The sequence below is a fragment of the Oryzias latipes genome, chromosome 15 (assembly GCF_002234675.1).
Source record: "Oryzias latipes chromosome 15, ASM223467v1".
NCBI classification, from domain to species: Eukaryota; Metazoa; Chordata; class Actinopteri; order Beloniformes; family Adrianichthyidae; genus Oryzias; species Oryzias latipes.
The window spans coordinates 6,115,631-6,132,740 of NC_019873.2; the positions used below are offsets into that span (position 1 = coordinate 6,115,631).

A 17,110-nucleotide genomic window follows, 5' to 3' on the forward strand; every position below is an offset into this window, starting at 1 on the left:
GCGTGTTGGAATTTGAGCAGCTTTGACTTTATTGTGGGGAAACTGACAGCTCCGGTGTGTTAAGATGACTGACGAGCCGGATGTGAGCCTGAGTAATGTGCTGATGAACCAGAATTAAAATCAAGACCCTTTTGTATGCTGCTAACATGCACAGCCAAGTTTTCCTTGTTACTGTGAAGTAACAAAATGATGTGTGACAAGCACAAAACAGTAATACGTGACAAAAGAGCATTACGTCACCATGTGAAGCGCACTCCTGCTTGTTTTCTTGTCTTACCTCTCTGGTCTTAGTTTGATTGAAGTCTTGCAGAATTTAACAAAACCTAAGCGACAGACTTAAAAGGTCAGCTGTTAAAGAAATCTCATGTCTTAAAGCAGAGAAGAGTTCTTGTACTTTTTTTATTTTTGTGTCAGACCTCTACATGTACTTTTAGATTTTATTTTTCCTGTTTTGTCTTACAAACCTTCCTTCCTGACCCACTTCAATTCACTCTTAGACCCTTCTGTATCTCTTTATTTCATCCTGGCCTTTCTCCTGGGACCGGCTCTTTCTTGGCTCCTCTCTCTCCAGGTGGGGTGGGGGGTCTGGAGTTCTTGCAATGGGGAAAAACTCCAGGAGCTCCATTAGAGTGGTCTGGCTATCTGACGTGATTGTTCTATTTGCGTGTGAACTGTAGTTGTGTACATAACATGTTTGTACATGAAGATTTTTGGAGCCAACAGGTATATTTGGAACAATCAAGTGTGTGTACGAACACCCCTTGAGACTAACATCTACATCTAGAAGCTGTGATGACAAATTTCCAGCAGCTTGTTGCTTTATGAGAAAAAGATTCTAATCGAGAAAGTTTTTCTATAGTTCAATAATTCTGACTTAAAAAAGAAATCATTGCTTACGAATTGGAAATTTTTCCCTAGAAACAATGTTTGGTAAGACATTTTTTTTTTTACCCAATTGGTATTCTTTTTGTTTATTGAAAGAAAATCTGGCAATGGGGAAAGAGTTTTTTACTTATTTCTAAGGGGTCTTTTTTGGAGTGCAGATCTCTATGAATTGTCAGCAAATAGATATATTAAAAGCACAAATAATAATGTAGACAAAACAAATATATAAAAAAAGAGACATGTTACCCTATTATATGCTTCTTGTGAGGATCTTTCTACAGGCTTGTGGTTGTTGCTGCAGTTGTCCCCCTTGCTGGGGCAGCTGGAGTTTAACATTGCAGCCTCACGGCTGTGATATAGACCCCTTTGCTGTCCCAGGGTGGGTGGGAACTGTGGCGATACTCCTACGGCCGAGCTGGCTCCTGGTATGAAGAGTTTCCCAAATAAAGTTTCCTCACAGTAGAGCCAAACCTTGAATTTCTTTTAGTAGTTACTTTTATCAATATCCATTGTATGTGGGGGTCATGGGTCGTATGTTTTAATAGAAGGGAGTGGGAAGGGTGAAGGGTGGTTGGGTTTTTACTGTAATATTGTGTGTTTTTTCTTCTAAATGTTAAAGCGCTTTGAGTAGCGCAATTTAAGAGAAGCTTTTTTGTTATTTAATAAAGTTTGAATTGAAGTTTGATTTGACTGTTTGTCCTAGTATTTGTATAAGACGGAGAGTATGAGTCACAAGGCCCCAACCTCCTTCTCATTGACTCTCATATTCAGTTAGGAAAATAACACAAAGACTGAAGTTTTCTTCTGTTTGACATTTTGCTTCTGTTAAGGGTTTACCAGAATGTTTGGTCATTTTTGCCACCTTTTTAATAGAATTTGTTTAGCATAAAACCTTGTCTTAGACTCTTGCTCCTTTGTTCTCATAGGTTTCATCAGTCATTTAATGTTTAGGCAATGAATTGTCCACAAAAACTATACTAATTCTTCTGATTGCTTAAACACCCACACACAAACACACACACACTGATGTTCTCCTCAGAAGTGTCCGCCAAAGCCTCTGCACTTTGAATTTCACTCCAGTTGCACTGAAACCAAAGCATGTTAGACACAGTAGGATGCTCTGAAGGACAGCCAGATGAAACACGCCATGTACTAAAGGTAACACCAGTTTAAACCCAACTTCTCTCCCAGTCGTTCCTCTCCATTTCCTCGTCTTGTTTTCCTCCTTGCTCTCATCACGTCCTAATCTTTTGCACATTTCCCTTTTTTTTCCACTCCAAAGTGCCTCCCTGGCAGGGGCTTTGCTTTCCACTGCCAGAGCCTCTTGTCTCACATTGCCTCTCTAACCCCCTGTGTGCATGTTAAACCACAATCCTGTTAATCCCACTAGTAATGGTGTGTACTGGGAGACATATCAGACATGACCACTGGGGCTGTTACTTTGGCCAAGATATAAGGGATGAAACACAGGATTCAACACACTGCCACCAGCTTTTCTCAGCCTGCTGTAGAAAATACAGGATTTCTAATTGGACACAAATGGATTTTATTTCCTTCTAAATTTTTGCATGAACAAATAGTGACTTCATTAAGTAGAACACAGGCATTGTTTTTAGGACATTTTAAGACAGTGCATTTCTCTTTGACAGCTGGTTGGCTGACGTTTACCTTCATAAGGAACTTTGTGCCACACATTAGACTTTTCAAAATGGGAGTTTTGCCACCATCTCCTCATCCAGAGTTATTTCACATATCACACAGGCCTCCATCTTTACAGGCTGACCAATTCAGCAATGCTTTTGCTGCTGTGACCTTTCTACTCACATATGTCTTGACATTACCCTTCAGTTGTATGAACCCTTTTTTTTACCTATATTTAACATTTCTAATAGCCAGACATGTTATAGAGAGAAGAGTAACATTATTAATAAACTTACCTTTAGTTTTCTTGAAAGTCCAGTGTTTTTTATTATTTCGTTGTCAATTAAAGCCATGAAACTCATTGCAAAACAATTTCCTCTTCTCTTCTTTTCGGCTGTTCCTCTTAGATTTCGCCACAGCAAACCTAAGGTCTTCATCTGATCATATCCTGTTTATCCTTCTCACTATTGACTGTCTACAAAAACTGGACCGGCTCCAACCAAATAAAGTCAATTTAGTTGCAATTTTTTGTAATATACATGCCGCCATGTTGGGACAAGATGCATCTGTAAGCAGGGATTATTCTGAGTTGGTCTAAATCAATGTCTTTATGATAACCTTAAGGGAGCTTGCTGGAAGACCACACCCCTACCACTTGGAAGCTGGCTATGGAAAATTTGTCAATCAAATGTTTCACACATTTGACGTGAGACCAAAATGCTTTTATTGATCTAACTGATTGGTCAGTTTATAACTTGCAATGAGGAAAACAATATCATGCAAAAAAGGATTATCAGGAACCTACGGTGGCCCAGAAGGGTCACAACACAACACATTAACTTTACACACAACACATTAACTTTACACACAACACATTAACTTTACACACAACACATTAACTCACAACACATTAACTCACAACACATTAACTCACAACACAACACAATAACTCACAACACAATAACTCACAACACAACACATTAACTCACAACGGAAGTAAAGCTGCAATGGAAGTGCTTTTATTCTGAAATTTCCACTGGGCTGAGTGGCTAACTGCCTAACAGAAAGTAGCGTCACAGTGAGCTGTGGAGGGAGCATGTTTCTTCTACTCTATAGAAGTCTATGGGATTTCGGTTTCTTAGACCCAGCGGGTACTTCCTGTTTGGAACTCCAGGGGGGATGAGTCAGTCCACTTCTTATATACTCTACAGTCAACCAATCACCATCTTTTTCTCCCAAATACACCATGAACATTGTCATCTGCAAATATCATAGTCCACAGAGGGCCCACCTCCACTTTAAACTCCTCTGTCACACCTACAGCACATCTCAGCACTGTCTAACAGCTCTCATACATGCCCTGCATAACTCCAACTACATTTCTGTCACTTCAGACTTCTTCATACAAACCACAGCTCCTCTGTCGGTTTTCCGTCAAACAATTTCTGTCACAGACCTCTTCTGTACTCTCTCAGAGGCATCCTCAATGCAAATATTTCATCTTTGATACTCCTTTATGGCACAAAACCTCTCTGTTGCTCACAAATCTTCACTCCTCACCTGAGCCTAGCTTCCTCTACTCTTTCCAATACTTTTCACAAGTGATTAATTTGCTTAATTCTTCTGTATGAAAAAACAATATAAACAAGCTAAAACACACATTCAAATATCAAAGTCTTTAAAGGTGTGGCCTGATAAATGTTCCTTGATCTGCCTGTTTCTGTTCAATTCAATTAAATAAACTTTATTGGTCTCTAAAGATACAATGGAACAGCGTGACAGAGACTGCAATGGATTAAAAAAAAGTGATCTCAACAAGAACAAAAATTTAAATGGTAAATGGCGTATACTTATATAGCTCTTTTCTAACTTCTTCAAGGCCCAAAGCGCTTTACAGTCACAGTCCCATTCACCCATTCACACGCTGACAGCGGCTCCACTGCCAAACACTGGCGCCAACCTCCCACCAGAGGCAAAGTGGGGTTCAGTGTCTTGCCCAAGGACACTTCGACTCATGGGCGTGCAAGGCGGGAATCGAACCTGCAATTTTACGAAAATGGGTCGACCTCCCCACCGCTGCATCACGGCCGCCCATAATTTAAACAAACAAGTATGGAAGACAACTCCTCCTCCTTAGTTTTACTGACATTTAGCTCTAAATGTGAACCATTGCACCAGTCCACAAACTCCAGTAGCTCTGTGAGGGGCCGGATAGTGTAGATAGGAGGGCTGTGTCGTCAGTTTATTTTACCAGACAGCAGTTTGCTGTGTGGATCTCTATATCACCAATGTCACCAATGTACTGGATGAAGCGCAGTCATTGCAAATTTGGAAAATAAATGTAAGGGTTGGTTTCAAGTTGCAGCTGAAGTAGAGGCTCTATAAAATTTCCTTTGTATCCTATATTCCTACCCAAATTATGTCAATTTTTTGCCATTTTTACAGAGCAACTCGACTTTTTTTGCCCGCTTTAGACAGAGGATAGAAACATCGTAAGAGATTTTGTCAACATAAAGTTACATTTTCAAAAAATGAAATACATGTGTTCTAATTGAACTTTTCAGTTTTCTAACATTGAGATTTTTAGCAGTTTCCTTTGGAGAACAGACATTTTAATAAACTATTTGTTTTTTTTTTCATGATTTCCACAATAGTCCGCAAGCAATGGTTTCCACTTGAGAGTTGCAAGACTTATTAAAGATTGGGAGCTGATACAAAGAGAGCAGGGACTGTTGAATAATTCGCATGTGTTCTGACCCCTCAGCTACTCTCATGGTCCCGAATAGTCAAAAAGTCAGACTGGCATAATGTCGACCCAAACACATCCTAAAGCAGTTAACAGAACACAAACACCAACACTTGGAAGTCCTTTTCTTCGCAGCTCCCGGCGCATCTAATTCACTTTGTTTTCTTTTCAAGATTAAAACTTCCTAAGAAGTAAAACCTGACCTTTGTTGGTTTTACCAAAAACTGAAAAACAGTCAGATATTTCATGACATGTCGATTAAACATGAAAACGTTTAACATAAGAGGGTCTCAAATTATGGAAGTGGCTCCAAAGTGCAGGAGGACCAGAGTGGTGGCAAGAGATTTAAATTTAATGAATACATTTCAACGTGACAATAACAGCTAATCATAAAATGAAAAAAGAGAGATTTTGAAAAATTGAACTCACCAAAATGGACAAGAAGATTGTTTAGAGGGATAAGTAACCCTTGTACTATCTTAGATGACCCCACCCTTACATTGACGTGTTCTCCCTACCATGACAAAGGTGGATAAAGGTGGAAAGATTTCAAGTAATTGATGGACACCAGTGAAGATCACAAATCATTGAAGAAAAAAGTTTTAACGCACTGTCTAGTGGGTCTAGATGACCCAACTCCCAATGTTGAAGTGTCTAGGATAGCACAAGGGTTAACTAGGAAAGATACAGCAACTTAAAGCAGGTAAGGCAGCAACCAGGGGAAAACAGAACAGAAAAAGGAAAATGACATAAACCATAAAATACACAAGGTAACTCAAATAAAAAGGAATTGGAGGGTAGAATTAGAACAAACCTGCTGACTTTAAAAATAAAGATGTAGTAAGTAAGTGAGCTCAACAATATCTCTTTTTAAATAATAAAAAAAAATGTTTCATATCTGAAGCATTGACTGTATATGAGAACTGGACTAAGTGATCCCTCCCCCTGGCGTTCCAAACAGGAAGTATCTGCTTATTCCAAGAAAACACACCTTTCTGTAGAGAAATAAACTGCTGTTACTCAGTCATTCTATTGGTCAGACTTACCATTTTTGCTCTGCCACCGTTTTTTTAACACGTTCTTGATAACCCTCTGTTTTTTCAGATTTTCTCTATAGTGCAAGTTATTCAAGCTATAGTCTAGGCAATCAGATACCTCAATAAAATATGTGGTCTCATGTCAAAGTTTAAAATATTCAAATTTTCCCGAACCGGCATTCAAGTGTTAGGGGACTTTCAATAACGTCACTCCTGATTGGCAAATGTAGTTTCCATAGAAACAGTGACTTAAACCAACTTGGATCATTCACTGCTTCTGTTGGGGCAAGAAGTAAGCCATTTTCTGTATCACGCTCACTCTGTCCATTTTTCATCTATAGTCAATGATCAGAGAGATCAAAGAAAAAAAGCCTTGGAACTGGTACAGCAAAGCTGCCTTTGGTTACTCTATCATTTTATAATTTAACCCAGACCAGAAAGAAAGTGTATGTGAAAATGCAAGCATTTTGCCTGCATCAAGCTCGTTTCAACCCAGTTTTTCTTCAAAAAATAACTGGGTTTTTATCTAAACTAGGTTTTTGTTCTAAATAAGAGTTGCCGAACCCTGGAATTTTCTGAAAATGAACAAAACGGTGGAAAAAATGTGACTGGCAGTATTGGACATTGTTCCCCTCATTTGTAATTTTAAATTGCACTTATACTTGGTGACTTCATAGAGATGGCAACCTACCTAGTAAGTAACTACCTAAGGTAGTTTGCCATCTCTTGGTGGGTGGAGTGTCCCTGCCCCAGGTAGAGGATTTTAAATATCTGGGGGTCTTGTTTACGAGTGAAGGAAGGAAGACCGGAGCGTGAGATTGACAGGCGGATCGGAGCAGTGTCCGCAGTTAAGCGGTCGCTGTATCGGTCCGTTGTGGTGAAGAGAGAGCTGAGCCAAAAAGCAAAGGTCTCAATTTACCGGTCGATCTTCGTTCCAACACTCACCTATGGTCATGAGCTCTGGGTCATGACCGAAAGAACGAGGTCCCGAATACAAGCGGCTAAAATGATCTTCCTCCGCAGGGTGGCTGGGCGCTCCCTTAGAGATAGGGTGAGAAGCTCGGTCACCCGCGGAGACCTCAGAGTAGAACTGTTTCTCCTCCACATCGAAAGGAGCCACTTGAGGTGGCTCGGGGATCTAGTCCGGATGCCGTCTGGACGCCTCCCTGAAGAGGTGTTCCGGTCATGTCCCACTGGGCGGAGGCCCCGGGGAAGACCGAGGACACGTTGGAGAGACTATGTCTGTCGGTTGGCCTGGGAACGCTTCGGGGTCCCCCCAGAGGAGCTGGAGGAAGTGGCTGGGGCGAGGGAAGTCTGGGCATCTCTGCTTAGACTGCTGCCCCCGCGACCCGGTCCCGGATAAGCGGAGGAAGATGGATGGATGGATGGATGGATGGATGGATGGATGGATGGATGGATGGATGGATGGATGGATGGATGGATGGATGGATGGATGGATGGATGGACTTCAGAGAAGTCAGTACTTTCCTTTCCTTTTATGCTTTTTTTGTTTTGATGGGATTGGTTCATTTTACATTCATTATTGATGTTAATAACTAAGTTTAGAATACACACATATTAAATTTTGTGCACTATTGTTAGCACCTATATTTCATTGAGGCCTTTCTATGGTCAAATTAAAGTTTTATCTCGCAAAAAGTATAGTTATAACACTTATTTAGTACCTGCATTAGATAATAGTAGTGGTAGGTGAGACATCTTGTCAATACTCCATGTAGGTGGGTTACTGATGTGAAACGTGGATGTTTTTCCTGCTGTAAGGTCAATATCCCCCGGCTACATTTTAAAGATTTCTGCCTCTTTTTTTCTTGCAGCGTGGGAAATGCACAAGAAAACTCCCTTGACCATCTACACAATATCTCTGGTTATTTATGGCAGGTTTTTTATTCAACCTATCAGATACTCATTTTTACAAAAAGCTCTATAGTTATAAAGCAGATAAAGTTTTCTCCAACAAAAATTGATATGAGAAGTGTGAACTTACCTTTGGTAAACTGCAGTATCCCCCTTAGGATTCTGGCATCTACAAGTAATATGAAAAACATTACCAGAGTGTATGAATTATAAAAAGTTGCACAAAAGAAGCTTGTAATATCTACCTTCATGAAAATTTTGCAACTTTCTTAGCAGTGAACAACTGTAAGAAAGTAAGAAAACACACCGTGTTTTATTGTTTGTGTATTTATGTGTTTTATGTTTTAAAATCACTACCTGTGGTATCACCTGGCTAATGAAGAGCAACCCCCAATGGGCGTGGCTTAGCGTTGAAAAGGGAGCGCCACAGGTATTAAGGGGAATGAGTGAGACGGAGGTGATAACCTGTTGTGACCCTGCATGGAGCAGTTGAAGTGTTCGCAGTTCGTGAAATTAAAGAAAGAACGCTCCTACCTTGGCTCCTCTTCATCCTTTCCTGGTGGGACCCCGTCACAATACTCCAAACAAAACTATTTAATTGTTTCCCCCCTCTATTTAAATAATAGCAAACATTTTAAAAATGCAATCAGTTCATTTCTATAGCAATGCATGCCTACATATGATTTTGAGTAAAGGGAAGCAGTTCTCTTTCAACATTCGTTTCGGTATCTCACTATGGGACACGCCCCCTGCGCTGTCCCCCAGAAGCTCTTTTTCATTACGCCAGTCTTGACTGGCAGACAGAAGGTGACGTCTGCTCTCAGGAGGCGGGACTTCCTCCTGCTTGAAGAGCCGGACGCCATCTTCTCTCCTCAGTCTAACACCTCTTCTCGCTCCCAGAAGCATCCTCAGACGGCAGGTGTAGTATCCGAAGCTAGCTTAACTGTTCCTAGAGCTAGCTAACAACTCGGTCGCTGAACGCTAGTCGGTGTTACATAGCTTGTCTGGGTCACGCGGTTGGCCTGTCTCCAAACAGCACCCGTTAGAACTAGTCACCATACTAGTAATTTTCGCGCTTCGCTCTCAACCGAAGTCGACGAAGTTGTCATGGAGCCTGAACCTTTCTTCGCCATGGAAACGGTCAGACCTCTGCCTAGAGCCTGCTCATGCGGCAGCAAAATCGCCGGGGCGGCTTCCCAAACCCGACCGGCGCGATGGACCTGCATGATGTCTGCAGAAGAGCAGCTGAAAAGCTGGGCATTAAGTGGCCTGAAGCCCTCACCGAGGCCACCGCGTCTCGCTATGAGGGAAAAAGACTGCCTAAAGCCAAGTCTTCCAGCAGACAGCTGCTGCCAGTGTTTCCTGAGTGCTTGGAGGAAGCGACCAGGACCTGGAGCACCCCCTTTTCAGCCAAAAGCCCCGTCCTGGGAGGCTCGGCTTTGGACTGGCCAACATGGAGGAGAACGGATTCTCGCAGATCCCTCCAGTCGAACCGCTGCTGGCATCCCACCTGCACCCGACACAGAAGTCCACCATGACTTCCGCGGGCCCCGCCCTGCCCTCGAAAGCTGACTGCTTCCGGTCAACTCTCACCGAAAAGGGCTACAAGGCAGTTGCCGCATCGGTGAAAGCCCTGAATGCATCTTCTCTGCTCCTAGCCTGCCAGGCAGAGCTGCAGGAACAGATGTCAAGCACACCAACCCCAGAGCTGTGGAACGAGCTATGCGTGGTCACAGACCTTTGTCTGCGTCTCCACAGGTCCGCAGTCCAAGCCTCTGGGCGAGCCATGGCCCTCATGGTTGTCCAGGAAAGAGCCCGGTGGCTGAACTTATCCAGTCTCTCTCAGAAGGAGAAGACTCAACTCCTCGATGTGCCGGTGGACCCAAAGAGCCTATTTGGGCCAGCAATGGCCACAATGCAAAGGCGCTGTGAGGAGAAGAAACGGGAAGGTGAAGCGCTGCAGCTGTGTCTGCCCAGTAAGGTACCCCCTCCTTCCCCAGCTGCACCGCGTCTTTCCTTCGCTCAAGCGGTAGCTAGACCAGCTTACCGCACTCCGAAACGCCAGCCTCAGCCAGGTGACCGGAGCCACGGAAAGCCTGCTGAGGCCAGAGGGGCCTGGGCCAAGAAACCGTCTGCTCCCAACGTGACAACGTCAGCCCAGCCAGCGCCTCCTGTCGCTCAGAGCGCAAAGAAAAAGAGGCGTGCCACCTAGGGCGCAACCAACAGGGATGGAGAGCGGGCACAACCAGAAGCCTGCTTCCCCCCTTCCACGACACGTTCAGTTCCCGTCGTTTTTCTCCAGGGCATGTTCCAGCCCGACCAAAAGGCGTGCAGAGGCACAGGTGGCCCTCACCGTTCACAGCCAGTTGAAAAGGAGAAAAGAGGGACCCACAGAGAGCTCAGTGGAGCCACAGTTGTGTCCCAGAAAGTGTTTGAAAAGGTTTTTAAAACCAACACAAATAAAAAATCCCCGAGGCGCGCAACCAGGCCCCGAGCCAAGGGCGCAGCCTCAACACAAAAAGACAAAACAAAAAACAAAACACATACAAATGACGGGAAGCCGAGTGGGAGCTGCGCAGCTGCACATGAGGCCACAGGAGGGAGCTGTTGCTCCACCAGTGGCACAGCAGCCCAGCACCGTGGTAGCAACGAGCCCTGCGCCAGCGCAGCTCGTGTTGGCCACGCCCACCAGTGTCTCAGCGCGGAAGCCGCTCGGCCCGCTCTCGGACAAATCACAGCAATGGCGGCACTGCGGGGCGCCAGACTGGGTTATAAGCACTGTTACCAAGGGTTACAGACTCCAGGTTGCATCCACCCCTCCCCTTTTCAATGGTATACTGCAGTCGCAGGCCAGGGGGCAAAATGCACGAATTTTGCAGGAAGAGATCAAAACACTGCAAGGCAAAAGAGCCATTCAGCTAGTGCCACCGGAGCAGGCTCACAGCGGTTTCTACTCCAGATACTTCCTGGTCCCAAAACGGGATGGAGGCCTGCGTCCGATTCTAGACCTGCGAGCACTGAACAAATACTTGAGGAAGTACAAATTCAGAATGCTAACACACTCAGGTCTGGTACGGTTTGTGCGTCCAGGAGACTGGTTCGTCTCCATAGATTTGAAAGACGCATATTTTCACGTCCCAATATACCCCCCTCACAGAAAGTATCTCAGATTTTCCTTTCGAGGGAAGGTTTACGAGTTTCTAGTGCTCCCCTTCGGCCTCTCACTGAGTCCGCGGGTGTTTGTGAAATGCACGGAGGCCGCCGTCGCACCCATGAGACAGATGGGCGTTCGGCTGGCCATGTATATAGACGACTGGCTGCTCGCAGCGCAGTCTCCCGAAGAACACAGGAGGCAGGCCGGGTTGCTCACATCGCACCTAACTGCACTGGGCTTCACAGTAAACTGGGGAAAGTGCGTATTGACACCAGTTCAAACGATCACTTTCATCGGCTTATCTCAGCAGAGAGTGACAGCCTTCCGGGCGTGTCTGTCACAGTTCCGCAGGGGGGCGTGGATAACATTCAGACTGTGCCTCAAACTCCTCGGGCTGATGGCATCGGCGCTGTCCGTCATCCCTTTTGGCCGCTTACACATGCATCCTTTTCAGCGGTGGGTGGCGTCGCTCAATCTAAGCCCCGCCCGCCATGGCCACCGGCGAGTGCTTGCTTCGGTTACGTGCATTCTCGCCCTACACAAGTGGAGGGATATCTCCTTCCTCACCACGGGTGTTGTCATGGGAACCGTGCAAACAAGACAGGTGATCACCACAGACGTCTCGCTGACAGGCTGGGGAGCCACTCACGAGGGCAGGACAGTGAACGGTCTGTGGGGCTCCCACATGCGATCAGTTCACATAAACTGCCTGGAACTCCTGGCGGTGTCTCTTGCACTGAAACATTTCTTACCCTTCCTGAGAGGGCGCCATGTTTTAGTCAGGACCGACAATACCACAATGGTGGCGTATATCAACAGACAAGGAGGGCTGCGCTCATTTCGGTTGCACACGCTAGCACACAGACTGATTATGTGGAGCAGCTCCCGTCTTCTGTCGCTGCGGGCCATTCATGTACCGGGGATAATGAACCGGGGAGCCGACCTGCTCTCCAGAGCGAACCCGCGTTACAGGGAATGGAAGCTCCACAGCCAGGTGGTAGCCCAGATGTGAAGCATTTACGGTCAAGCAGAGGTCGATCTCTTTGCGTCAGCGGAGAACGCCCAGTGTCAAATGTTCTACTCTCTGACGGACCAGAGCGCCCCCCTGGGGGTGGACGCTCTAGCGCACGAGTGGCCGTGCCGACTTCTGTATGCGTTCCCACCGTTGGAGTTGATTGCCCCTACCCTCACCAGGGTTCGGATGGGGAAACACTCTCTCATCCTCGTAGCCCCTCGGTGGCCCGGGAAACACTGGCTAGCGGACATCGTTCAGATGCTGCACAGCCAACCGTGGCCCCTGCCTTTACGCAGGGACCTCCTGTCGCAGGCCCGCTGGGAAAATTTTTCATCCTCATCCGGAACGCCTGGCTCTGTGGGCCTGGCCCGTGAGAGGCTGAATCTCATGGCAGCGGGACTCCCGCAGAACGTCATGGACACGATCCAGAGTGCCAGAGCGCGGTCCACCCGCTCCGCCTACGGCGCCAAATGGCGCGTTTTTGAGGACTGGTGCGTAAAAATGGCCGTAATGCCTTTCCAGAGCCCAGTCCCAGTCATTCTATCGTTCTTTCAGGAACTGATTGAAAAAGGTTTGTCCTTTTCCACCATTAAAGTGTATCTGGCGGCCATATCCGCCTGTCACATAGGTGTTAATGACAAAACAGTGGGCCAGCATCCGCTTATTTGTCAGTTTATGAGGGGCACACGTCGGCTCCGACCAGTGTCGAAAAGCCTTGTTGCTCCTTGGGATTTACCAGTGGTGCTGGACGCACTGTCGTGCGCACCGTTTGAGCCACTGAGGCGAGTCAGCATCAAAGCGCTCTCTTTTAAAACAGCTCTGCTTATTGCACTAGCTTCTGCTAAACGAGTGAGCGACATCCATGCGTTGTCAGTTCACCCGTCCTGTTTGCAGTTCTCCAGAGGGGATTCTAAGGTTTTGTTGAAACCGAATCCGGCATTTATGCCCAAGGTTTTCAACCCTACCATACCTTGCCACCCCATTGAGTTTTTGGAATTCAATCCGCCTCTTTTTTCCTCTACGGAGCAAGAGAGGCTTCACACATTGTGCCCTGAGCGGGCGCTGCGCATGTATGTGGAGAGGACGGCTGGCTTCAGAAAATCTGAGCAGCTGTTTGTGTCGTGGGCTTCTCCTCACACAGGAAAGCCTATAACCAAACAACGCCTGTCACACTGGGTTGTGGGCGCTATAACCATGGCTTATAACAGCAAGGGGTTAACACCCCCGGCGGGCCTGCGCGCTCATTCCACCCGCGGCATGGCATCATCATGGGCAGTTTTTCAGGGCATCTCTCTGGATGATGTGTGCACGGCTGCCAGTTGGGCAACACCTCACACTTTCATCAGATTTTATAGATTGGATGTCACTAGACCAGGGCTGCCTCACGCGGTGCTAGGTGTGGGGTCCACACCTACACCTGTATGATCAGCCTGGTTGTTCTCTGTTGGTCTTCGGAGTAAGCTTATCTGGCAATACGGGAGTCTCTACATCCCATAGTGAGATACCGAAACGAATGTTGAAAGAGAACTTTAGGTTAAGAACTTAACCCCGGTTCTCTGAAACATGAGTGAGGTATCTCACCAGATCACCGTCCTTGCCTGGAGCGAGAAGAGGTGTGCTTACTTAGACCGAGGAGAGAAGATGGCGTCCGGCTCTTCTAGCAGGAGGAAGTCCCGCCTCCTGAGAGCAGACGTCACCTTCTGTCTGCCAGTCAAGACTGGCGTAATGAAAAAGAGCTTCTGGGGGACAGCGCAGGGGGCGTGTCCCGTGAGATACCTCACTCATGTTTCAGAGAACCGGGGTTAAGTTCTTAACCTAAAGTTCTGGTATGAAAAGAGCTTCAGAAAAATGGAGTGATTCATTAACATCATGGTGCGATGTTCAACCTCCAAGACATCAGTGGGACTGCTCCAACTTCTAAAATGCTTTTTGTCTGATTATTTTGGTTTTGTGCAGGGTTAGAGGGGATTGAAAAAAATGAAAAATCTGTAAGACATGCCTGCGTCCCACCTACCTCATTATACATGTCTAGTTAAAACATTTGCTTCAACCTGTTGCTTGCAGCATAAATGTAGAAATATATGTGCAACAACTATTTGCCAAATTTCATTTTTCCTGCGGGCCACCTGTGTGTCCCAAACAGATTTACCCATGTTTCAGTACAGGTAATCCAGAACCACCAGTAGGAGCAGTTCTGACTACAGCCTTTGTTACTGCATGCAGTTACTTCAGACCATCGATTTACATTACTGGATTGGCCTTTGCCTATTTGCTGCTATACATGATGTGTGCCCGCAGGCGCCATTGCTATGCAATTAGTCACGTCAACAGAACCCTGCTGTTCCAGTTTGAGACAGGCAAGCATCAACCACAAGAACACAGCTTGGAAAAATATTGATCTTGTAGTATATTTAAATATTTTCTATCTGTAAAAAAAATATGTAGATTGGGCAAGGACGGCTACTTCTAGTGTTTCAGGTAATGCAGTGCTGACAAACTAACATCTTTTAAATATCTGTGATTTGTTTTCTTTTGCTTGGTCATCCATGTGAGCAATCAGGAGATGTCCTCTCAGTGCCCTCAGATTTTGGTGTGGGGATGACTGGGCACTTTCTCTCTTTTATTTAAAAATCCATCATCCAAGCAGGACACAGCAATGTGGTTTTCTGTTGAAGTCTCACTCTAACTGTATTTTTATCTATTGTAAAAGGGTTGCCAGTGTTTTTTTATTATTATTATGATTCTGGAATCAAAACACTTGTGTCCTTTTCTAAGATGTATTTTTTGAGGAGCAGCAGGAGTTCATCAGATATTTGCCGCTGATTTGAGGCCAGGACTGATATCTTATTATTCCTTAGTTTACACTTTATCCCGCTAGCTAACAGCCCCTCAGTAACCAAAGAAAACAGCAGGCAATATTAGAGCTATCAAAATGGAGCGGAGCAGGGAGGTTTTGGCAGGTTTTTGTCATCACGATTTGAATAAAAACATACTCAGACACGCATTTTTTATCTCAAACTCTTTGATACATGTCCTCCATTATGAGAAAAATGCCATGAACATGTTAAAAATACTAAAATCCTGATTGGGCTTAATATCCTTGGTATTGTGATCAGCTTTTTTTGTTTGTTTGTTTCTATAAAACCAATCGGACCTTAAATCAGATTATTTCAGGGCGATTGTTCCGCTACAGTCTTTGGGGCAGACAGCACTGCATGGATGGTGAGTTTCCTCTTGGGAAAAGTTATACAAGCGCACATAACCCTCAAAACACATTCCCCTGCTCTTGTCACACTGTTGTCACGAAGCACTGACTTTCTCCCGTGAAGCTCACTCTGTTTCCAGCTAAGAATGCTGTCAGACTCATGTTTTCCTCCATGCCTCTGAAAAAAGAAGGCAAACAACAAGTCTGCCAGCATCCAAAATCAGCTGATATAAAAGTTGACTGTAAAAAATTGCTTTCAAAAGTGTGAAATTTTAAAAAGCTATGTTCTAAATACTATAATGTGAGGCAGACATGTCATAACATGGAGCACATTCTAGTTGCTTTGTTACAACTGTTTATTTTGTGTATATTCATTTCCTTAAGTCTGTTTTTTAACAGTTGTTTTTTTTTCACGTGTTTTTGATTATTGCATTTAAAGATCCGCATTTTTTTAACATGTTCTCGTGGCAGTTTTCTGATAATGGAGGACATATATGAAGAAAATTCCCGTAATTATAAGCCGCTACTTTTGTCACACGCTTTCAACCCTGCGGCTTATTCAAGGATGCGGCTAATTCGTGCATTTTTTTCTTTTTTTTATTGCAATCTTTCTAACGGCCACTAGGGGCGCTCGAGCAGAAAGGGTAAGAGTGAGACAGGGGGAATGCGGTATATGTGTCGAGGAAGATGCAATTTTAATGTAAATTTCTGCTTTGTGAATGAATCGCATGAAAAGACCCTCATCATGGAAAATGCCGCAGCTTTCAAGTTAAAAGCAATCGTTAAAAGCAGCGTGAAAAAATCCACCATCACCAACGGGTTTGGAAAAGCCGGTCTGCTGCGTGACGGAGAGGACAGCGCAAGTTCAGGAGTGAATTTACCTCAGGATGAGAGTGACAAACTGACAGCGACAACGGAAGAGAGACTGAGAGAGTGTGTGGCGAAGAATATCTGACGATATTCCAATCCGACACTGAGGAGGAAGACTTCCATGGTTTCAGTGCAAAGGAGGCACGAGTGAGAGTGCAGAGTAGGGTTGGGCGATGTCCCTTAAATTGGCCGTTGACGATGTTTGCTGTCAACCATCGGGATGGACGATGACATCGTCGGGGGGGGGTATTTTTACATTTTTCGTTCTTATATAACTGCTATTCGTTTTTTTGCTTTTTTCATTTTATTTCCCAACTAATGACTAATCCACGATGAACCAGTATAAACTGAGGGAAGTGACTTTAACAAAAAAAGTAACAAACAAAATAGAAAAGAAGTGGTCCGCTCCCGCACTTCACTAGTGAATTGGACCGGCGGAGCGCGGACTTACAGCTTTGTGTTGGAGGGGAAGGGGGGGGGGGGGGGGGGGGGGGGGGGTGCTTTGCTACATGAGCGGTATGTGGGAGATTTAAGACTGCGATCCGTCCCGCAGCTCTAGGGGTACAAACAACCGAACTCAGAACCGGGTCTAAAAGTGTGTTTCTGAGCACAGCTCGGATCGTCAGCACACACAGTGGTTTGAGCTTCAAAGCAGAAATGTCACTCAGTCCTTAGAAAACAT

General features: G+C 45.2%; 1 pseudogene; it reads left to right on the forward strand.

Moving 5' to 3' along the window:
- Positions 1-10,395: 10,395 nt before the first annotated feature.
- On the forward strand, positions 10,396-13,031 carry LOC111948847 (annotated as a pseudogene).
- Positions 13,032-17,110: the final 4,079 nt, after the last annotated feature.